Below are 23628 nucleotides of genomic sequence, written 5' to 3'. Positions count from 1 at the left end.
TTTCTTGACATTCATAGAGGCACTAATGGTAATAAAAAGGCAAAAATACAAAATAAGTTAGCTCAAGTATATCTTAGTTTAACCAGACCACTGAGCTGATTAACAGCTCTCCTAGGGCTGGCCCAAAGGATTAGATATTTTTACGCGGGTAGGAACCAATTGGTTCCCTAGCAATGGGACCTACAGTTTATTGTGGGATCCGAACTATATTATACAGGCAGTCCCCTGCTTACGACGTTCCGAGGTTACAACGCTTTTCAATTATATTTATCAGAAATTATTTCCAGGTTTACAACACATGTTCCAGAGTTATGCCGCTTGCAACACTGATCTGGAAGAAGAAATGACTCCCAAAATGCAAAATAATCAATATTTGAATTTTTTTATGAAAAATGCAATGAGAATGCAGTTTACATGGTTTTTAATGCACCCAAAGCATTAAAATTAAGGTTTCCTTAGGATTTTTGACGATGTTCTGGCTTTCGACAATTTTTGGCTTACAATGGACGGAACCCCTGTCGTAACCCAGGGACTGCCTGTATCAAGAAATAAATTTCTAATCCCCAGAAAAAATTCCTCTGATTCCGCTTTGGCAGAGTGGGGAATTGAACTCTGGACTACCGAATTGATAGGTGAGCACGTAACCCACTCGTCCAACAAGGAACCATAAGTTAGCTCAAGGTCTCTATTCACACATTAGATGTCTTAAAAGCAAGATTAAAAAGTAGGCCTATGCACTTAACAAAGAATACAAAATTCATTACTTTAAAAAATGAAAAAAATAAAACTATTTGAAGAAAACTAGCTTCTTCAATACACCTACAGTCCACTTGATTTGTGTATAAGATCCTCACCATGAAATCAGAGAGAAAGTAGCTTTAAAAACTGCCCAGGCTTGGACACTTGAACAGTAAGTGCTGCACAGTCAAGGGGACTAAAAGGTCACTGCAGAATGCTTAGGGCCTGATCATCCTCTAAAAATCTGTGTTGTGATTACTACCAACTATACTCTCCTCCCAAAAGATCTAATTACAAAGGAATCCTTTACAGAATGATGCTGGCTACCACATTCCTTGCCAAACTGTATTTATACTAGTAAGGCCTGGGGTCAAAAAATACTTATCCTCAAACTATGAAAGCTTAATATATGGATCTAATCTAGAATTGTTCCTACACAATATATACAAACCTTCAGTCCTTTACACTAGGAATTACTTTATGGCAAAACTAGAACATGGCTGTTAAAATTCTTGAACAAGGTGGTTAGGGAGTGACTACCATCTGGTAGGCAGGTAGATGCACCTGCCTGGATGCAAATACTCTACTTTGCTTTCAGCCCTCTTCCATTGAAGACATATGTTTGTGAGCTCTTGCTGACTAGCCATTAATTACGTTTTCCCAGAGAGATAATTCTTTTACTGTTTTTAATATTTTGAATATATATACTGTTTGATATATTAATAACTAATTGGTTTTAATAATTAATATAAAAACCACTTTTTGTGATAAGCCTTGCTAGCTGCTTTTCCCCTTTATGGGTTATTTTCTTCTTTAATTGTATCTATATTTGATTTAACATTACGCTTATGCTTTGTAGAAATTACTGCGAGGAAATTCAGAAGTTTGACCCTTTGTACTTTTCTCCCAGTATTCCCTCTTCTCCTTAGCCTTTTGGCTAGCTTATTGGACAAAGAGGGGTGTGTGACGTTTTGATGTTTGAGGGATCTTGTCTCATTTCGGAAGGCAGCACCCTTGGATGCGAGAGGAGTGTCCTTTGTTTTTCATATTTTCTTTCTTCTACAGGACTAATAGTGAGCGATAACAGATTACAGCAGTAGATGGTTGGGTATCTCTTCGTGTTGGTGATCCTAACCTCTGAAGTTCCTCTTGGTAATTCCCAAGCTAAGCATAAATTTTGGATGAATACATGTCTTGTTACCGGATCAAAATCACTCATTTTAAATACATGTCTCGTCCTCATGTTACATACATATCTCGCCGTCATGTTAAAAGGCAAATGAATGTAAATAATAAAGATGTTGGTATGCCTTTGCCGCAGACTCTTAGCAAAAAGTAGAAAGGCACTATAAAGGCTATCACAAAAAGTGGGTTTGCATATTAATTGAATTGATTGAATTTAATATTAATATCAAACACCGTATATACATATTTAAGAAACAAAAATGATCAACGACCAGTCAGCAAGAGCTCACAAACACACGTCTTCATCGGAAGTGGAGTGTTTACATCCAGGCAGGCTGGCCTACCTGCCTGCCAAACGGTAGTTACTGCCTAACCACCTTGTTCAAGAATTTAACGGCCGTAATTCCAGCTAAACCGCAAGTAATTCCTTATGTAAAGGACCGAGGGTTTGTATAGTGTAGGAACAAGTACTTTTTCGGAGGATGGATCAACAAGCAGGCAAGACTGACTCAGCTAGTCCACTTGGTTGTTTCCCCTACTTTGAGAGGAGCATAGAGTTCTTGGCGTGATGCCTGAATGGGCCACACTTCACTGATGATCATGGCAGTAAATTCAAGTAGCCTAGTAGGTAGTAGGGTAAACAATCACGGACAATCCATCGTCATCACGCTGGCCGGGTCTTATTCACGCGATATTTAATTGGTGAAACAAGAATACAATTAAAACTTTAAGCATATCCTTCAAAAGAATGAAGTTTCGTCAACATGATGTTATATATGAAAGCTTCATACAAACTAAAATAAGCATGTGACGCTCTTCGTAAAATATGTTTTCAAGGCAGTTTTGAAATCCAATAAGGCAGCTATCGTCAGGCTGGCCGGTCTAATCACGGACAATCCACCATTCTTTCCCAGCCTTCCCAGCACTCATTTGAACAATGTTAGCGTATATATGTGACGTTTATTGATCTTACTCAAGATTACAGTTGTAATCAGCACAATAAAACAGCATTTTGTTGCCTATATTAGGGAAAGTATGAAACTTGTTATTTTTCAATCTATATAGTCAAAATCTAAGTAAGTAAGCATTATTGTGATTTTTTATATTTTCATTTACTGTCAAAATGTTTTGGTGTTTTGGTGATGACAGTATGGTGCTTCACTTTGACATTTTGAATCGAACATGTTCAGCGAAACAATTCAGTTCGACTATTATTACTACTGTCCCTGATCTTCTAGTGCCGTACCTATAGCTCTTAGCAACAGTGTACAGTTACTGCTGCATGATTAGCAAACTGCCGTACCTACAGCAAGTCAATAGCGCAATACAGCACCATGACAGAATCTGAAGTACTCCCTCTACACTATGTTATTTGTACGGCAGGAAGTCTAATTGACGCATGCGCAATTCACTGCCGTACCAATATCTATTGCAATCAGGGATACGGCTGCCATACCAATATCCTGTGCCTAATTGTTTACTTTACTCATTATTTAGTTTAACTTTACTTTGTTACTTCAAAATGTTTATTTAATTCATGTCTATTATCCCTTTTTTGCAACCAAATTACCCACAAAAATTGCAGATATTTCTAAAGTAGATACAATATGATATTGTCATGATACAATAAAGTTTTATACATACTTACCTGGCAGATATATACTTAGCTATAGACTCCGTCGTCCCCGACAGAAATTCGAATTTCGCGGCACACACTACAGGTAGGTCAGGCGATCTACCGCCACTGCCGCTGGGTGGCAGGAATAGGAACCATCCCATTTTCTAAGACAGATTTTTCTCTTCCACCTGTCTCCTGAGGGGAGGCTGGTGGGCCATTTCATAGTATATATCTGCCAGGTAAGTATGTATAAAACTTTATTGTATCATGACAATATCATTTTTATACATTCAACTTCCCTGGCAGATATATACTTAGCTGATTGGCACCTTTGGCGGAGGGTAAGAGACAGCTAATTACTGAATGACAGGGAACAACATACGTTGTAGGTAACACAAAAAATATTACGCTTGGTTACCTACCTGTGGTCGGCGAAAGACTTCATGGCTACTGCCTAGGAGCTTACATCGCCTCAAGAGCCTCAGAGAGGTAGTGACCTCATGCTAAGAGTTCTTGATGGTCTGTCGATGGGGTCTTATCCACTTACTCGACAGAACCTAAGGATCTTTGTCAATAGGGTCCTATCCACTTACATGACAAAACACCTTGCCATATGGCATCATCAAGGAGCATAACACCGATCCCGATCACCTGATCCTAAAACCGGGGTTAGTACTACGATTGAAAAGAGTTATCCCCCAAACATCCTTTCAAACGACCATAAAAACTCAAAACCAAATAATTTTATAGTTAAAAAACAATATTATTTAAGGATCAGCACCAGCTCCCTGCCCCCCAGCACGGTATCCGCTGATACATAAGGTCCAAGAGAAAAGCACTTGTCATAAGTCACTCTGACATCTTTTAAGTAGTGGGAGGCAAATACCGAGTTGCATCTCCAATATGTTGCTGCTAATATGTCTTTCATTGACATATTTCTATTAAAGGCTAGGGAAGTTGCAATTGCACGGACTTCGTGTGCTCTAACCCTAAGCAGCTTAAATGTTTTCTCCTGGCATTTCATGTGAGCCTCCGTTATCACATTTCTCACGAAGAATGCTAATGCGTTCTTCGACATTTGCCTCTTCGGGTCCTTACCGCGCACATAGGCTCTGATTACAACCCTGAAGTTGACTCTTTCTCTTCAGATAAAACTTCAGTGCTCTGACCGGACAGAGAGACCTTTCTGCTTCTCTACCCACAAAGGGAAGAGAGGCCCTTGATTTCAAAACTTCTGGGCCAAGGTTTAGAAGGATTCTCATTCTTGGCCAAAAACAGAGGTTGGAAAGAGACAACAGCAGAATCTCCTCTAAAACCTACCCGAGAGTCTAATGCATGTATCTCACTGACCCTCTTGGCCGTCGCGAGGGTCAAGAGAAAAATGCACTTTCTCGAGAGGTCTCTAAAGGATGCCTTATCAGGTGGTTCGAAAGTATCCGAAGAGAGAAACTGGAGGACCACATCTAGGTTCCAACTTGGAGTGATAGAGGACTTAGACTTTGTAGTACCAAAGGATCGTATCAAATCATGGAGATCCTTATTGTCCTCTATGTTAAGGCCCCTATTTCTAAATACAGCCGAGAGCACACTTCTATAACCTTTTATGGTAGAAACAGCTAAACGTGATTCCTCTCTAAGGAGAGAAGGAAATCAGCAATTTCGGTCACAGAGGTATACGGGAAGAAGGACAGCTTCTTCGACCTACACCATCTACGGAAGACTTCCCACTTCGATTGATAGACCCGCAGAGTAGAGGATCTGCGGGCTCTGGCAATTGCGCTTGCAGCTTTTCGAGAAAAGCCTCTCGCTCTGACAAGTCTTTCGATACTCGAAAGGCAGTCAGGGAGAGAGCGTGGATGTTTCCGTGATATCTCTCGAAGTGGGGTTGTTTGAGCAGATCTGTCCTCATGGGAAGAGATCTGGGGAAGTCCACCGTCCATTCCAGTACCTCTGTGAACCAGTCTCGAGCGGGCCAATATGGGGCGATGAGTGTCAGTTTCGTCGCCTCCGAGGAACGGAACTTTCTTAACACTTCCCCCAGAATCTTGAAAGGGGGAAAAGCGTAGGCATCTATGCCCGACCAGTCCATGAGAAAGGCATCTATTGCTATTGCTCTTGGATCTTCTACAATGGAGCAAATGTTTTCCATCCTTCTGGAGAGGAACGTGGCGAACAGGTCTATCTGAGGCTTCCCCCAGAGAGACCAGAGCTTTCGGCAGACTTTGGAGTGGAGGGTCCACTCTGTTGGAAGGACCTGGTTCTTCCTGCTGAGTCTGTCTGCTCTGACATTTTTGGTCCCTTGTACAAACCTCGTCAACAGTACAATGCCATCGTTCCTCTGCCCATCAGAATCAAGAGTCTCTCGCTATCTTGTATAGTGTGAGCGAGTGAGTCCCCCCCTGTTTTCGGATGTAAGACAGAGCCGTGGTATTGTCCGAATTTACCTGGACTACCACGCCTCTGACCTCCGACTCGAAGTTCTTCAAGGCTAGATGAACTGCCATAAGTTCTTTTACATTTATATGCCAGGACACCTGTTCTCCTGTCCAGGTTCCTGACACTTCCTTCTTTCCTAGAGTTGCTCCCCATCCCGCTTCCGAGGCGTCGGAAAACAACACTAGGAGAGGGTTCCGAATCACAAGGGATATACCTTTGTTCTTCTGAAGCGGGGTTAACCACCACCTCAGGTGTAATTTTATTTCTTGTAGAATGGAAACTGATCCGAAAGATCCCCTTTCTTTCTGTCCCACATTCTTTGCAGGTAAAATTGCAGAGGTCTAAGATTGAGCCTCCCTAGGAAACGAACTGCTCCAGCGACGAAAGGGTGCCCAGAAGACTTAACCATTCCCTCGCTGAGCTTCGTTCTTTCCCTAAGAAAGGTTGAGACTTTCTCCAAGCCTCGAGGCAACTTCTGTCTTGCGATGGAAATGCTCCCGGAAAAACCCCCGAGAATCCAAGCTTGAATTCCCCAGATAGACCAATGTCCTGGCTGGGGATCATCTGAGACTTCAAGGTTCATGAGCAGTCCGAGTGAGCGAACGACGATCAAAGTCATTTCCAAGTTCTCCAAACATTGTTGTTTTGATTTGGCCCTTATTAGCCAGTCGTCCAGATAGAGGGATATGTTCACCCCCTCCAGATGAAGCCACCGTGCTACGTTCCTCATCAGGTTGGTGAACACTTGAGGAGCCGTAGACAGGCCGAAGCAGGCATGGGCCCTGAAAGAAAGAAAACCCTGCCCTGCATCATGAATCGTAGATATTTCCTCGATGACGGATGCAGAGGGACGTGAAAATATGCGTCTTGTAGATCCAAGGAGGCCATCCAATCTCCTGGACGCAGAGCCGCCAGAACCGAGTTGGATGTTTCCATAGAGAACTTCTGTTTCTCTACGAATCGGTTCAGTGTGCTCACATCCAGGACAGGTCTCCACCCTCCCGAGGCTTTTGGTACGAGGAACAGTCGATTGTAAAAGCCCTGAGAGTGTGGATCCTGTACTAATTCTATGGCCTCCTTATCCAACATTTGTTCTACTAGTTGAAGAAGGGTCTTCCTCTTGACAGGGTCCGCGTACCTCGCCGACAGTTCCCTCGGAGTTGACATCAAAGGGAGGTCTGCCCCTGAAGTGGGATGATGATTATCCTCTCCTCACAATTGAGAGGGACCAGTTTGGCCGCCCTCTCGACGCCCATTCTTCTGCAAAGTTCAGAAGTCTGGCGCCTACTGGTGTTTGGAGGACTTGAGGTTCAACTTGCTTTTCTTGGTTAGGTCTAAAGGCAGAAGACCTACCTCTTCTTTCTGCTCCTCTTTTCTTAAAGATCCTCTAGAAGACAAACTCCCTCGAAAGGACGGCTTTGGGATCCGTGTCTCCCCCTTCGTGGCAGGAACAGCTGTCCTCGGCCTTTTGGTTGACTGAACCAGAAGATCTTGTGTCCCCTTCTCAGTAAGTGAGTGAGAAATATCTCTCACGAACTGAGAAGGGAAAAAGCTGGTTAGACAGAGAGGGCGTCATGTAAGGGACTGCCACCTTGTGCCGGAGAGAGAGCTTTCGTAAGAAAAGAACTGAATACAGTTCTCTTCTTAAGTATTCCCGCCCCGAAAAGGGAGGCCACTTCTCCCGATCCGTCTTGCACTGCCTTGTCAATAACAAAGTCAAAATACTATTAAGGACATCGGGGCTCAGTTGTTCATTGTCTTGTGTCCTCTTGGCCATCACCCCAAGGGACCAGTCCAGAAAGTTGAAAACTTCCAAGACATGGAACAATCCCTTGAGGAGATGGTCCATTTCAGACATTCCCCAAGTTGTCTTGGCTGAAGATAGAGAGTGTCCTCCTCAACGCGTCCACCAGCGTTGAAAAATCTGCCTCTGCAGTAGCTGGGAGGGCGAGTCCCATTGCTTCGCCTGTCTCATACCAGATACCCCTCCTCCCAGAAAGTCTGGAGGGAGGAAAACAGTAAAGCAGTCCGGGCTTTCCTTTTTCACCCCCAGTCCTTCTTGGAGTTAGCCAAATTTCCAAAGACTGCAAAGCTTCTCATGGAAATTGTCGGGCCGCATCTTCAGGAAGGAGGACGACTTTGAGGTTTTCGCGCTCGTGAAAAGCGACCGAGGAGACGGAGGAGCGGCAGGACTCAAAGATTCTCCAAATTCTTGGAGCAAAAGCGCAGCCAACGCTTTGTAGTCCGATAGTCCAGCCCCTTTTTGATCTTCGGTGTCAGAGACATCTTCCAATGCAAGTTCCCCCGGAGAATCATTATTAGCCGAGGGAGAACGTCTCTTCTCGCAAGGTGAAGGGCTCTTCGCAGAATCAGCTCCCTCCCAACAAGGGCGACGGCCGCCTGTGCGGCATCTTGCGTCCCTGTCCGGCGAATGCCGATCCTGAGAAAAAACCCCATCATCATCTAAGTCCTCCTGACAAGAATGATGGCTGCCTGTGCGACATATTGCATTCTTCTCTGGAGACAGCTGTGCTTGCGGCAGATTTCTACCAGAAACGGACATATCGTGAACAGGACGACGGCCACCTGTGCGGCACCTTTCGTCTCTGTCCAGAGAAATCCGCTCCTGGTCCAAATCATAAAGAGACGCTTCCTGGTTGATTTCTACGTATGATTCTTTAGAGGAAAATCTTGGCGCTTGGTGCTTAACCGTTGCCGAAAGTCTGGTTTGTTCAATGCGCTTGGACATATCTGTCCATCTTGGACCGTGTCGTCTGTCCGAGCTGTCCACATATGGAACTTGGCGCTTGGCTGGTGTCATTCCAGTACGACACTTCTGCCTGTCCGTCCTGTCCGCTTCTGGCGCCTGGCACCCGGACGGAGTTGCCTGCGCACGACGTTTTGTCCATCCATGGCTGTCCGCCTTGTCAAGGTTGTCCGCAATCGGCACGTTAGTCGTTGGACATAGTTGTCCGCATAGGACATATCCGCCTGTCCGGGCTGTCCGCGTCTGGCGAATGGTGTCTGGTTGGCGCTGTCGTGTAGGACACTTTTTCCAGTCCGAGTCGTCCAAATTCTGGCGCCGAGCGCCTGGGTGGTTCTGTCCGACTCGGACACTCTTCGTCATTATCCGTATGTGGCGTCCCAATCCTATGAGTTTTCGTCCTTCTTTCTTTATTCCTCTCTATACTCGTACGAGGAGTAGAGGAGATAAGTCTGGAGTCCGGAACGCCTGTAGGACGAGATCTCTTAACAGGAAGAAAAATGATATTGTTATAATACAATAAAGTTTCATACATACTTACCTGGCAGATATATACATAGCTAAGACTCCGTCGTCCCCGACAGAAATTCAAATTTCGCGGCACACGCTGCAGGTAGGTCAGGTGATCTACCGTCCTGCCCTGGGTAGCAGGATTAGGAACCATTCCCGTTTTCTATTCATATTTTTTCTCTTCCACCTGTCTCCTGCGGGGAGGCTGGGTGGGCCATTAATCGTATATATCTGCCAGGTAAGTATGTATGAAAATGTTATTGTTATAATACAATTAAGTTTGTTCATACTTACCTGGCAGATATATATATAGCTGTATTTTCTGAAGTCCGACAGAATTTAAAAATTCGCAGCACACGCAGTGGGCGGCCAGGTGGTAGTACCCATTCCCGCCGCTGGGAGGCGGAATATCAGGAACTATTCCCATTTCTATTCATATTTTATCATGCCACTGTCTCCTGAGGGGAGGTGGGTTGGGCACTTTAATTTAATTATAATATCTGCCAGGTGAAGTATGAACAAACTTAATTGTATTATAACAATAACATTTTGTTGCATGAAACTTACCTGACAGATATATATATAGCTGAATCCCACCTTCGGATGGTGGGAAGGACAGAATAGGATTTTTGGGAAACTAAATTAAGTAGATGATATACATCTTGGTTCCTGCCACCTGTTAGCAATAGCCTCGACTTCGTGTGAAATTACTGTCACCAAAGTCTGCTTCAGTGCGTTACTAGGAAGTTGCCAGCGAGGTAGAGGACCTGTAATTGCTGGTGCGCCTCTAGATGATCTGTCAACGGGGCGGGGGTGACCCACATGTTGGACTAGACCATATGGACCTATACTTCTGAGGGCACCGAAGCTAAAACCACCACCTGACCTAACCTATCAAAGTTAGTTCCATAACTTCTAGGCTAAAGAAAAGGAAGCGTCCACCTCAAGCGACCAACCCTTCAAAGTTAAAGCACACCTATCCCTTTCTATAGGATAGGATTCGTGTTGCTTCTTGCACCCAATAATAGATCTAACGGATATGGTATGGTTCCTAAGCGACTTACGGATCTGAAATGTCGTCTTCACATCCCGTCGGGAGTGTGAAGCGAACACAGAGTTGCTTCGCTAAAGCGTGGCACTCAGGATGTTACTGAGTGTCATGCTCTGTTGAAATGCTTCCGAGGCCGCGCCCTCACCTCTTGAGCATTCATATTAAGAAAAAATCTCAAATCTTTATGCAAACATAATGAATGAGACCTCTTAAAAGAACTCCTTGGCTATAATGCCAGGGTGTTCTTGGACATGAACCAGTCTGGTCTTTTTACGGAACACCGCAGATTGTCGGGGAGTGTGAAGCGAACCCAGAGTTGCTTCGGGCAAAAGCGTTGGCACTCAGGATGTTAATGAGTGTCAGCTCTGTTGAAATGCTTCCGAGGGCCGCGACCCCTCACCTTGAGCATTGATATTAAGAAAAAAATCTCAAATCTTTATGCAAACATAATGAATGAGACCTCTTAAAAGAACTCCTTGGCTATCATGCCAGGGTGTTCTTCTTGGACATGAACTAGTCTGGTCTTTTTACGGAACAGACCGCAGATTGTCTGTTGACCTTGACTTTCTATAGTTTTTATCAAGATAAAACTTGAGAGACCCTACAGGGCACAGGACTCTCTAATGCCCTTGCCCAATAATTTGTGCCATACCCTTGGTCTCCAAGCCTTCGGGTCAATGGTCAGACAGGTTTTCGTTCTTATCAAGAACGGAAGGCTTAGCGGACAGACCGCATTATGTCCTTTAAAGCCAAAACCTCTGATGATGGCTAAAACCTCACTAACCCTCCTTGCCGTGGCTAGAGCGGTTAGAATATTAGCCTTTCTGGTCACGTGTATTAAGTTCGCAGAAAGGATAGGTTCGAAATGCTTTTGGCATCAGAAACTCAGACTACGTCTAAGTTCCATGCGGAACTTTGATCCAGAGAATTTCAAGATCTCCACAGACCTCAAAGATCGTGAAGCTTTGTTGTTTGACAGAACCGAATCTCTGAGCCTAGAGGCCGTCAAACAACATATTTGCATATCTACAACAGTAGGACTTCTATCTTATCTCATACTTCATACGGAAAGATAGAACCATAACGAAATTCACAGAGGTCGAGGTGGAGGAACAGTCATTTCCCTTCACTATCTCCGAAACGGCCCCCTCCGATTGAAAACTGAAAATAGGCAGCACTGCTTTGCCTTTGGCCTTGGCCAAGAGACTGCCATTAATCTTGAAGATCTTATCGCTTCTCGATAGTCTGAACGCTTTCAGACTCAGAGAGGAGAGATATTAGATACTTCACTAAGTGACGATGTTAGATTACACCGATTCTCTCGGGAAGGGTCTTTGGACAATTCTCTGAATTACCTGACCTCTGTGAATCCAACCTCTTAGAGGCCAACATGTGGCGACTAAAGCTAATCCTCTAGGATCATGAATAAGGGAACAACTTAAGAAGGAAGCTCCTTCGTCTTCAATATTACGAAAAACTTAACGAAAGGACGCCCTCAGTCTCTCCTCACTTTCGACATACTTTCTAAGTGAGGATTACTCAGACGTCAGTAGTTGTTGCCTTCGATCGAGAAGACCCCACGGACGTGCATTAGAATTAACGAACCTATTGAGGATCGTTACGTTCCGTGCCCAAGCCCATAACCAATTCTCTCTTCTCGAGCTATGAGAGAGCTGAGAAATTATCCGAGATGATTTGGGAGGCTCGATCCAACCTCACCTTCGAGGAACTGGAGAGCCGACCAATTTGGCTTCCAATTCTTTCAGACAATGTGCCAGAACATCTGTTCTCTGTTCGGATGTCTGGCACCCTCTCGCTATCACCTGAGGTGATCCTCAAGCCGTTGAGAGAAAATTAGAATTACAAGATCTTTGATGTTATTCCAATTTCTTCGTGAGGAAAATTTGTAGAGGTCTGAATTGCTGTTTATTAAATCAAGGGAAAACAAGCTTCTCCAGCGAGGGATGGTCCCCAGGCAAACGTCATTCCCTCCAGTCCCTCCCCACTCAGCCTGCTTCCTTCCCTAAATAAGGCTGCGCTTTGCATAAGCAGGAGAGCATTACTTATAGTGCTATGCCGCGGTAGATTCGTACAGAATGTTACCGTGCGGTAACCCGCACCTAACAAGTATAAGAGATATCTTGTTGAAATTTTCTAAGTAAACGGCAGGTATGATCATTCAACGATTACTAGAAATTTCCTCAACCCGAGGCTAAAATCCATGATTGTAGGGCAAAGAGACGGTTTATTAAGCCATTCCCGCAAGGGAGAGAGACGTAACCAACCGCGCATGACACCGAGCTAGCCGGTACTGGCGTAGATCACAGTAACAGCAGCCTTGATCATCGTCTCGCACTATATGCCTGAGTTGCCAGCTACTCCTTTACAGAAGGGATAGGTATGAAATTATCGAGCCAAAGGAAACTCTCAAGCAGGCATATTTAAACGAAACAAAATTCGCTAAATACAGAAGCTGAGTTGATGTTGCAGTTCAATTAGAATACTTCTCGTCTAAGTCGCAATCCGTAGAATAACTAGGATATGCGCCTACCCCTCGTACAATTCAACTGCTTAGTAGAATCATGTCGCGAGGTTAATATACGTAGTATATTTATAGTATTCTGAACAACGATCTCCATCCTAAATTCTTTCCTTCAAGAAACAAAATAAGGATTGGAGATCGACCACCTTCGATCTCTATCAAAAAGAGTGAAGGAGAAGTCTTCCTCGAAGGAAAGCTTCAATGGTGAACAGAATACTATCTGCCTGAGTTGCCCAGCTACTGCCCTTTACGAATGGAAGAGGTATGATATTATCGAGCAAAAGGAAACTCTCAAGCAGGCCTATTTAAAACGAAACAGAATTCGCTAAATATAGAAGCTGAGTTGGTGTTGTCGTAACAATACTGAAGAGTTGTTCTTACTCCGAAAACTCTTGGAAGGTTGAAGGGAGTGTCAAATAAATACATTAGAACAACAGTTCTTTCGGCTTCTATCCGCAGAGGTAAATACGATATGCGTATATGACTCGACCCATGCGTTAGCAAAATGACGCAAAGATAAACTACGTAAGTATTGTAGTAATTTGAACATCGAATTCTCTACTACATCTTTCCTGGACGAGGAAGAGAGAAAGAAAGGAAAACGACTGTCCACGTTCGGTTCTGAAAATGAATGAGAGCTCTTCCGAAATTTGTTAATGAGTTTTATCCGCTTAAAACGATAAAAACGTTAAATCTATGTCAAATGAGAACTAACCCCCATTTATGAGGGGTCCCCCCACTTAAATGACAACGGGGAAAAGGAAAACGTCCTGACTTGACAAAAATATTAGCACTTTGCTAATAGGGGAAAACCCTTTAACATGACGGAAAGTCACCCAGGAAGCCGAGTATATAATCTTCCCGATTCTCAAAGAAATCGATGAAGAGGGAAAGAGGGATCGAAGAAAAATTCGGGTATGTCTCTCCGCTAACTCCGAATCCTTTTAAAAATTTCTGTAAAGAAATGTCCTCAACAGCAAATAAGACGCCTTCAACAAGTCTTTTCTCTCGCAAAGCGTCCTGCCGAGCTTCCACCGAAGCGTCCTGGCGAATGTCCACAAAAGCGTCCTGCTGAGCGTCCTCAAAAGCGTCCTGCCGAGCGTCCTCAAAAGCGTCCTGCTTAGCGTCCTGGAAAGCGTCCTGCTGAGCGTCCTCAAAAAACGTCCTGCTTAGCTACGAGCGTGTCTGAGCAGAGAACACCAAGTCTTCTAACGACGTTTCAGAGAGGAACTCGTTGAGCGCCTTGATGCAATGCAAGGCCCGCCAAGAGGCGTCCTGGCGAGCGACCCTTGCCAACATCCTCAATGTTATTTGACTGAAACCGACGTTTTGCGTATGACATTGAATATTTTTAAGGGACGTCCCTCATGCGAGTCTCCATGGAGAGCCGCACGCTGCTCCTGAAGAGTGTGAACACTAAAGGAAGACGTATGGCTTTCGTCTTCCGCAAGGTGCTTGCCGAGCGTCCTGGAGAATGTCTCTACTTATAGGACGTCGAGCACCTCCAAAAGCTTCCTCACGTCTAAATTGCCCTTCTTATGCCGACCAGAGACATAAGTTTGTTTGACTGTGCAAAGCAGCTTGCCGGCCGTCAAACTTATCAGCTTGCTCTATCGAAGTTATAAGCGAACGTTACATAACGTATACGGTAGCGCAATGAGGAGAGGAGACGAATACTGAGTTGCTCCTCCAAAAGGTGGAATCAAGAATGTCCTTGATTACCAAATTCTTTTGGAATGCTAGCGAGGTTGAAACAGCTCTAACTTCATGAGCGTTCACTCGCAGGACTCGGCATCTCATCAAATCACTCTTTCTGGCAAGATGAATGAGCCTCCTTAATAATGTATACATGATGTATACATGAGCGTTCACTCGCAGGAGGCTCAAATCACTCTTCTGGCAAGATGAATGGGCCTCTTAATAATGTATACATGATCACATGAGCTTACTCGCGGAGGCTCAAATCACTCTTCTGCAAGTGAATGAGCCTCCTTAATAATGTATAAATGATATATACATGAGCGTTCTCGCAGGAGGCTCAAATCACTCTTCTGGCAAGATGAATGAGCCTCCTTAAATGTCCCTTAGGAAAAGAGCCAGTGCATTCTTCTAAAAGGGAAAATGTGGTCTCTTTACTCTTTCATCCTCTCGTGACGAGAGAGAGGTACGTGAAGCGTCCTCCTTCTCTAAAGCTTCTTTAGGGGCGCGAGTCCTTCCGAGAACTCCACCCCTGTGTGGGGAGGACGCCTCGGAGGACGAGCAGCAATCTTTCAAGATTCGTGCACGTGCACGATCTTTAGCAGCCTGGGAAGAGTCAACAGGTTCTGCCGAAGGGACCGACCAGAATCGGTGGGGACCGGCCCCCAAGTAACCCTCTTGCGGCTTTCGACATGCCCTCTCCCTGAGTCCTGGGAGTCCGACAGAGGTCCAGGCCTAGAGGCATTATGGGGCCGATCTGACGCCCCCCTCCACAACACAAGGGGCACTAACACTTCACAACACTGGTTGGAGAGCGAGCACTTTAGTCTAAGATTACTTGATGTAATCCTTTAGCAGACACTTATTCTAGGCTCGTAAGCCTACCACAGGGTTAGGCAAAATAAAATCTAGCAGGAGGTTAGAAGGTTCATTATTTCTAACTTCTGTTTACTGTGGAGGAAAACTCCTGATTCTAACACGCTCTAAAATGCGTAATTGAATCCTCCTTCTTCCGTAATCAGTCACACATTACACTAATTACCTTATGCAAAGAAAACATGTAAACGTCATATATACTAAGCGAGTGTCTACCGAAAGTTACGGTAGCCTCACCTTACCATGCAGACAACAAGTCTGAAACTAGGCTAACTACTTCAGACATCAAAGCAATGAAAAAATTTACGATAGCGTATGCCTAGCCACAAATCCAAGTTAATAATCGAAAGAATAATTAGGATACTTAAGTGGCTAATGAAGTTTCAAAATCCTAGGCGGAGGTCTGTAAACAGTTTGTTTACCGACCAGGCGACAGAAAAAAATATGAATAGAAAAGAAAATGGGAATAGTTTCCTGATATCCGCGCCTCCCAGCGGCGGGAATTGTGGGTACTAACCACCTGGCCGCCCACTGCGTGTGCCGCGAATTTTTAAATTCTGTCGGACTTCAGAAAATACAGCTATATATATATCTGTCAGGTAAGTTTCATGAACAAACTTTATTGTATTATAACAATATCATTTTCATACAATCAACTTACCTGTCAGATATATACATAGCTGATTGACACCCTTTGGTGGAGGGTAAGAGACAGCTAACATGGAATAGACAGGTAAACAACATATGTTGTAGGTATAAATAAACCTTGGTTCCTATCTGATAGGTGGTAGACTTCGTGGCTGTTGCCCCGGTAGTCTGCATCACCTCAAGACTTTAGCGAGATATGTGATCTATGGCTAAGAGTTCTTGTGGGTCTGCCGATGGGGTATGAACCGCTTACTCGGCAGAGCCTGAAAGGACTTTGTCAATGGGTACTGGACCACTTCTATGACAATACACCTTATGAAGGAGCGCAACACCGATCCCGATCACCTGATCCTAACACGAGGGTTCGCGCTCAAATTGAAAAGAGTTATCCCCACACTCCTTTCAAAAACCCCAATAATTTCAATAAGTTAAAAAACTTTAAATCTCAAAGTTAAGGATCAGTGTCGGCTCCTTATCCCAGTAACGTATCCGCAGAAACGTATAAACCAAAGAGAAGGATCTCGTAGGTTAACTTGACATCCTTTGTGTAATGAGAAGTCAACACAGAGTTGCCTTCCTCTACCGTACAACACAGCTAATATGTCTTATATGACTATTGTTATGTAAAGAACAAGATTTTTGCAAAAGCGCGCACTTCCCTGCACTTTTATTTCTCAGCTGTTTGAAGGAATCAAGTCACTTATGAAGTGCTTAGGAGACTCTCCATGTTTCAAAGAAGACCAGGGCTTTCTTGAAATGGATCTCTCCCGTCTGAAGCCTGAAGCCTGGCAGGAACCTCGAGCCTGGCTGGTGCTTCGCTCTTGGTTGGAGCCTAGCGCTTGTCTGGTACCTTTCGCTTGACTGGCGCCTCGCATCTGGTTGACGCCTCGCGCCTTAGCTGGAGATTTGCGCCTAGAGCCTGGCTTGAGCCTGGCTGGCTCCTCGCGCCTGGCTGGCGCCTCACGCCTGGCTGGCGTCTCGCGCCAGGTTAACGCTTTGTGCCTGCCTGGAGCTTCGCGGCTGGCTGGTACCTCGCACCTGGCTGGCATCTCGCGCCAGGTTGGCGCTTTGTGCCTGCCTGGCACCTTGCGCCTGCCTGGAGCTTCGCGGCTGGCTGGTACCTCGCACCTGCCTGGCGCCTCGCGGCCTGGTTGGCTCCTATCCCCTTGCCGGAGCTTCGAGCTTGGTAGAGTCTCGAGGATGTCTGGCAATGTCCACATCGGACACTCTTATCCGTCCTATATATTCGCATCTAGCGCATCTGTGTCAGGTTGTAGGCCCGATCTTTCTCCTCATGCCTAGACCATGACAGTGTTCTTTGGGGCTGTCTGCTTCTGGCGTTTTTTTACGCCTGTTTTAACATAAGGCTCCTGGTTTGGCGCTACATTGTCAGAAAGTCCTGAACATCCACCAAATAGTAAATCACAAGACTGGAGAAGGGTGGAAGAAATTCTTCACTTTGAGCTTTGGCCTCTCCGGCAAGGGGAGGTGATTGTAGTCAGCTACATCCAGTATACGATAGGATATCTAACAGTATGAGAGATAAGAGTCTTCCTCCAAGGAGGATCCTTCTTGAGTACTTCCCTTGCTCACGAGATCTCTTCTTACCTGTTGAAGGGCCTTCTCGTGCAGAATCTTCCCTATCCTTGTCCGAAGGAAGGGAAGAAGCTTGGAAGTCGAAGGAGACTCAGCTGAAATTGGGAGTACTTCTGATTTACTAGATCTTTATTGTATCCCTCTGAACACCTTCTGGGAAGCATTTCGAGCCGTCATCGCATTCCAAAGACTCTGTAGGCAAATGTTTTAACCATTCTACTGTAGATGAAAACGTAAGTACCCTGCCTGGACAACGAAACTTCTATCTGAAAACATTGAATCAGGAATAGGGGTTTTAGTTCTTTTTCCAGACATACTATGCTGGCAAGAACCCATTGCCTAATCTCCATAGAATCTGATGCAAGATTCCAATGCTAAAAAAATTCACTTGTCTTCTTGATCGTTTGGGACCAAGAGAAACAAAGAATTCCTCATAAAAATTTCTCAAAGAAGTTTGATGAGGAGCAGTTCCATCTTGTCGGAACATAGAATCTGTGGCCACAAAAAAAAAAGATCCCATTATAAGTACAGGATATCCTACTCTTGTCATATTGAGGTATCGTATAAGATCCCGAAGATCTTAATCCTCTGCTATCTCCAATCCCTTTATAGAGAAAGAGTATAGCCTTTTACTGCGTTCTTTGATAGCAGATATATACAAAGGTGATTCTTCCCTCTGAAAGGGAAGAAAAACCGCTATGTGGTTCATAGAGGTATCGGAAGAAGGACAGTTTCCTTTCCTCATTCCCTCGATAGCACAATCTGCAGCAATTCTATATCTTGTCCATGACTATTGTCATTTACCTTGAAAAATCTCTCATTCATGTCCACTTCTGGTCAGTCTGCACGCAGACAGACTCAGAGTGGAGAGGTTGTTAAGGTCCATTTATAATATATGTTGATAGAATATTCAGACTGTCTTGGAAAAGACTTCCAAAACATGCTGTGAGAAGAACGTGACCTCTGTGAATCCAACCTCTCTAAGGCCAAAATGAGGCATAAAGTATTATACTTCTCTTTCTTTGACCGCCCTTTATCTTAATTCTGCAAATAATTTAAATTTAGGGGAAAAAAGACTAAAGTTTTATTCCCTTTCTAAAAAAAAATAAAGATGGCGTATATTGCTACTCTCTTGGTTCGAGGAAACAAAAGGAAGCAGTTCTATAGGAAGCCTGTTTCGTCTTTCTACCTTACTAGAGATCTATGAAGAATACTTTCCGCAGGTTCTCACAACTCTTTCCAATAAATGTTAAACATGTTAACAGTTATTATCGTCGATCGAGAAGGTTCTCTTTGTTAACGCGGCAAAAAGGAGCGAAAAAGAGATTCTCGATGCTCTTTGCGATATGAGAGAGTCATGGAATTGGCCTAAGTGATTTAAATGGGTAACGAAATCAGGAACGAATCTTGCCGTTACCAAGCCTGGTGTCCGAGAGGCTACTGGACTCTTCGGTTAATAACTGTTGCTAAAACGAGAAAATCTTGGCGCTTCTGGCGCATTGCGCCAGGTTGGCGCTTCTAGCGCTATGTACCAGGCTGCGCCAGGCTGGCGCTTCCTTCTAATTCTTTTTAGGTTATGTGCCAGAACACCTGTGCCTTTATGGTACCCGACATCCTTTCACATGTTAATTCCGTTCTTAGTAGGAAAAAACTTTATATACGTAGTATAGTCCATTCAGGGAAACAAGTTTTGCCACAAAGAGAATGTTTCCCATCCGACTCATCCATCTTCTGAGCAGGTACTCTAATAAGCTATGCTTTCGTAAGCCTGAGAGCATTATATAATATAATGTTCTGCGCGATAGAATCCTTTAATAATGTTACCAACGGTAAACAGCATTGAAAGGTTGTACTATCTCTCTTATTGAAAGCTTCTTAGTCAAAAGGCAGACAATATTTTATTTATGTTCGCTTACTATCCCCTCAATCCGAGGTTAAGACCGCGATTGTAGGGGTAGAGATACGGACAGTTATTCCATCCCGCAGGAGAGAGAGATAAACCGACCGCTCATGACTGACACCTACATGGATACTGCGTTGGTCCTCAGGCTCTCAGCGAAGCAGTCTCCGTTAGCCCGTCTGACCTTACTACTTCAGAGTTGCCAGCTACTCCCATTTAATAAAGGAATCTTATAAAATTATTATCGAACTCAGGAATTTCTTATTAAAGCATATTTAAGCAAAACAAGACTTTGATAAATCTAGAAGCTAAGTAGGTGTTATCTTAACAATCCCTTTAAGTGTAGTCCTTCCTAGGAAAGTCGTAGAAGGATACTGTAATTGAGTTACACAGCAAAGAAGTAACTACGGTAGTGTTTATGATTTGACCGTATCGTATTCTCATCCAGCAGATAACTCTACTACCTTCTACTATCTTCGTTCTTTTCGTTAATAGAAACGATAGAAAGAGTATATATATATCCCTAAGGAAGGAAGTTAATCCAGGAACTCTTTAAATCTTCGTGATTTCCCCATAAATCGCAGCAAAAGAGACAGAATTCCTGTTCATCTGTAGGGTTTACGGAAGGAAGAAGATATTTCCTATCCGCCATCATACCCAACGTCGATGAGATTCTTATTAAGAAAAACTACCAAGCTCTTGCCTCCTCAAAATGAGGGAAGAGCATGGATGAAGGAGAGAGTCCGCATTGAGAGGAACTGCCTAACACAGGAGTCTTCTGAATAATGTAAAGGGCTTCTCTTAGTATCAGAATCCTTCTGACAAAAGCAACGGCCGCCTGTGCGACATCTTGCACATTTGCCAGTGGGAAAGTTGCTCAAGTTAAAAAACTCAAAGAGGAGTCTCGCGACTGACCTCTCTCTCAAATGAAGATTTTGGAATATTCTGACGCCTGGCGTCTGGATCCTTGCGCCTAGCGCCTGGCGTCAGGATAGTTCCGCGCGCACTGGAATGTTCCGCACGCTAGAAAGGAGACTCGCTCCTGGAACATTCCGCTTGCGTGGAAAGGTCCCGTGCGCCCTGATAGATCCGAGCGCCTCTAGTCTTGTTATACGAGCCTCTTGCCAGTAAACGTTCAATGGAAGCATCCTTCTGATTGCCACTCTACTATAAGGCTCCTCAGTCTAGCCGTCTGTTTTCTCTTTGAAGGCGCCTTGCGCCAAGAAAAAAGTTCTGGAACGCGGCTCGCGCTCAGTTGCTGGAACGCGGCTCGCGTTTATCTGTATGAACGAGGCTCGCGCTAGTCCTGTTGGAGCGCGGCTCGCTGCTGGCTGTTGGAACGTGGCTCGCGCTAGCTTTCTGGCTGGCTCTCAGCCTCTCGCTCAGTGTTCTCTTAGTTTTCAGAACGAGCCAGATCGTCCGAACTCCAAACAGTACATTCTTCGTCTTTTTCGGATGTAAGATGAAGAAACGGAAGAAAGACAGCACTTTTTTAAAGGATGCCTTTCCAATGGCTATCCCTGGCAGTCTGGGACGTTTTACAGCTCCTGCTGAGGGAACGCCCGATCGGTGGGGATTCTCATAACCTCCGTAAGACTTTCGACTTTCCTTCTCCTCTGGGCTTGTGAGCTTGGAAGAGGTCTAGGCCTGAGAGCGAGACAGAGCCAATCGGACGACCCTCTACTAATTAGGACGCCTTTCCAATGGCGAACTTGGCAGTCTGGGACGTTCTACAGATCCTGCCGAGGGGATGCCTGATCGGTGGGATTCTCCATAACCTCCGTAAGGCTTTCGACTTTTCAGTTTCATCTCCTCTGGGTATGTGAGCTTGGAAGAGGTCTAGGCCTGGGAGCGAAACAGAGCCGATCATAACGCACCCTCCACTGCACTAACACTAAAATCACTTCTTACCTTTCAATAGCTCGTATTTTGAGCTACATTCCTTTGTCTTCAAATTGCAATGAATTTGAAGATTCTGTGAAGTAAGAAGGAGATGAGGATACAACACTACTAGTATTGTTAATGCTCTACTGCTCGTTAGTACGAGAGCTATAAAAGTTTCTAAAGGAAGCGTAACTAATTCTATTCCTGACTTCCTCAAGAAGGAAGTTAGCTCAATCAATTCTAACATTTACTACACGTTATTATGAATAAATATTAAAATTTTCCTTCTTGCAAACTATGTGATGTCTAAACCCGAAAAGTTCGGTAGTTACACGTAAACAATTCTTCGAAATTTTCGAAGCCAAGTTATTAAAACAAATTAATATGCGTATGCCGAACCAAGATCCAGTACTTCCCTGCAAAAGATAGCCCAGATGGATCGATGGCGATGAAATCCAAAAATCAAGTCAGGAGGAACTGCAAACGTTGTTTACATTCCAAGCGCAGAAAAAATATGAATAGAAAACGGGAATGGTTCCTAATCCTGCCACCCAGGGCAGGACGGTAGATCACCTGACCTACCTGCAGCGTGTGCCGCGAAATTTGAATTTCTGTTGGGGACGACGGAGTCTTAGCTATGTATATATCTGACAGGTAAGTTGATTGTATGAAATCGTCCTTTCTCATCGGAAGGTCTTTTCTCAATACTCCTACTAAAGAGGAAATTTGTTCCTGCATTTTAAGTAGGATGTCCGTCGTGGTTTCTTCCTTTTTTTCTTTTCTTTGCCATGAATAGGAGAATGCGCTCTGGAAGGCGTACGAGATCGAGATATTGTCCTCTTGCTCTTTTTCTTTTCTCATAGGGAGAATCGTCCGGGAAAGGGCTTTCCGTCCAAGTCGAGTCCCAACAACGTCGGACGCGCTTTCCAACTCCTCTTGATCGAAACGCGACAGTTCGTCGGAAGTCCATCCACTTCGAGGAGACGAATTGGATGACGAAAAGCACTCTTTTAGGATGCCCTTCCAATGGCGATCCTTGGCAGTCTGGACGCTACAGATTCTGCCGAGGGGACGCCTGACCGGTGGGGATTCTCCGTAAGCCTCCGTACGACTGTCGACATTCCTTCTCCTCTGGCCTGGGAGCTTGGAAGAGGTCTAGGTCTGGGGGCGAGACAGAGCCGATAGATCATCCCCCTCCACTACACTGGGGACACTTATGTCACTTTCCACATTCTTACCTTAAGAGCTTGCATTTCAAGCTCCATCCTTCTTATGCGGACTTCAAATTTGCAATCTCCGCAGCAGAAACTTGCAACATCTGCTACGGGAGAGGTTGATACTGCATGTGAGGAAGCAATTAATTGGGGGTTAGTTAAACTAACTGGCTCGTTAGAGCGAGATCTACTCATGCTTCTAGAGACAGTCCTTTCTAAGGGGCCATATCTCTCTCTAGTTTCCTTAAGTAGGAATCTAGAGTCTTCCATCCTTCCTCATCCATATTCACACATTCATTACACGTATTATTTCTAGTGCATTCATATCCCCTATACTTCTTGCATACCTTGTGAGGATCTAACGACACTTTCGGTAGCCTCACCAAACAACCCTCATTCACACATCTTCTAACTTCGCAGCTAAAATCGGAACATTTTTAAGCAAAATCCGAAGCCAAAATCCAAAAAACGTTCCACAAAAGCGATGCCAAACCACAGATCCAAATACGTCACCAAAGAAAAAGACAGTCCAGAAGATCACCGGCGATGAAAATACGAAAATCAAGTCAGGAGGTAACAACAACGTATTTTGTGGCTACCCGCAGACAGAGAAAATCTGTCTTAGAAAATGGGATGGTTCCTATTTCCCTGCCACCAGCGGCAGTGGCGGTAGATCACCTGACCTACCCTGTAGCGTGTGCCGCGAAATCGAATTTCTGTCGGGGGACGACGGAGTCTATAGCTAAGTATATAGGTATCTGCCAGGGAAGTTGAATGTATAAAACCAATGTTTCTAACCTTGTCGTACATCTGGCTGCCGAAAACCATCGCGAAGCAGACGATGGATGGTGGATTATAATTTTTTTTTCTAGCACTTCTCATTGATTTAAGTCTATATTAGTATTTTGATTTTTTAATAACTGTATGCCAGAAATAAATGTAACCTGTAATGTTTGTAAGCTAAGAAT

At 44.4% G+C, this 23628-nt stretch overlaps 1 protein-coding gene across 1 annotated transcript in view; it reads right to left on the bottom strand.

Moving 5' to 3' along the window:
• The window catches only part of LOC135215709 (UBX domain-containing protein 7-like), a 250423-nt gene that overhangs the window by 167739 nt on the left and 59056 nt on the right, over positions 1 to 23628 (bottom strand). The gene's annotated exons all lie outside the window — the stretch shown is intronic.

The sequence above is a fragment of the Macrobrachium nipponense genome, chromosome 5 (genome assembly GCF_015104395.2).
Source record: "Macrobrachium nipponense isolate FS-2020 chromosome 5, ASM1510439v2, whole genome shotgun sequence".
Lineage (NCBI taxonomy): Eukaryota > Metazoa > Arthropoda > Malacostraca > Decapoda > Palaemonidae > Macrobrachium > Macrobrachium nipponense.
The sequence above is the reverse complement of the archived record's forward strand: the minus strand, read 5'-3'. Positions and strand labels throughout refer to the sequence as shown.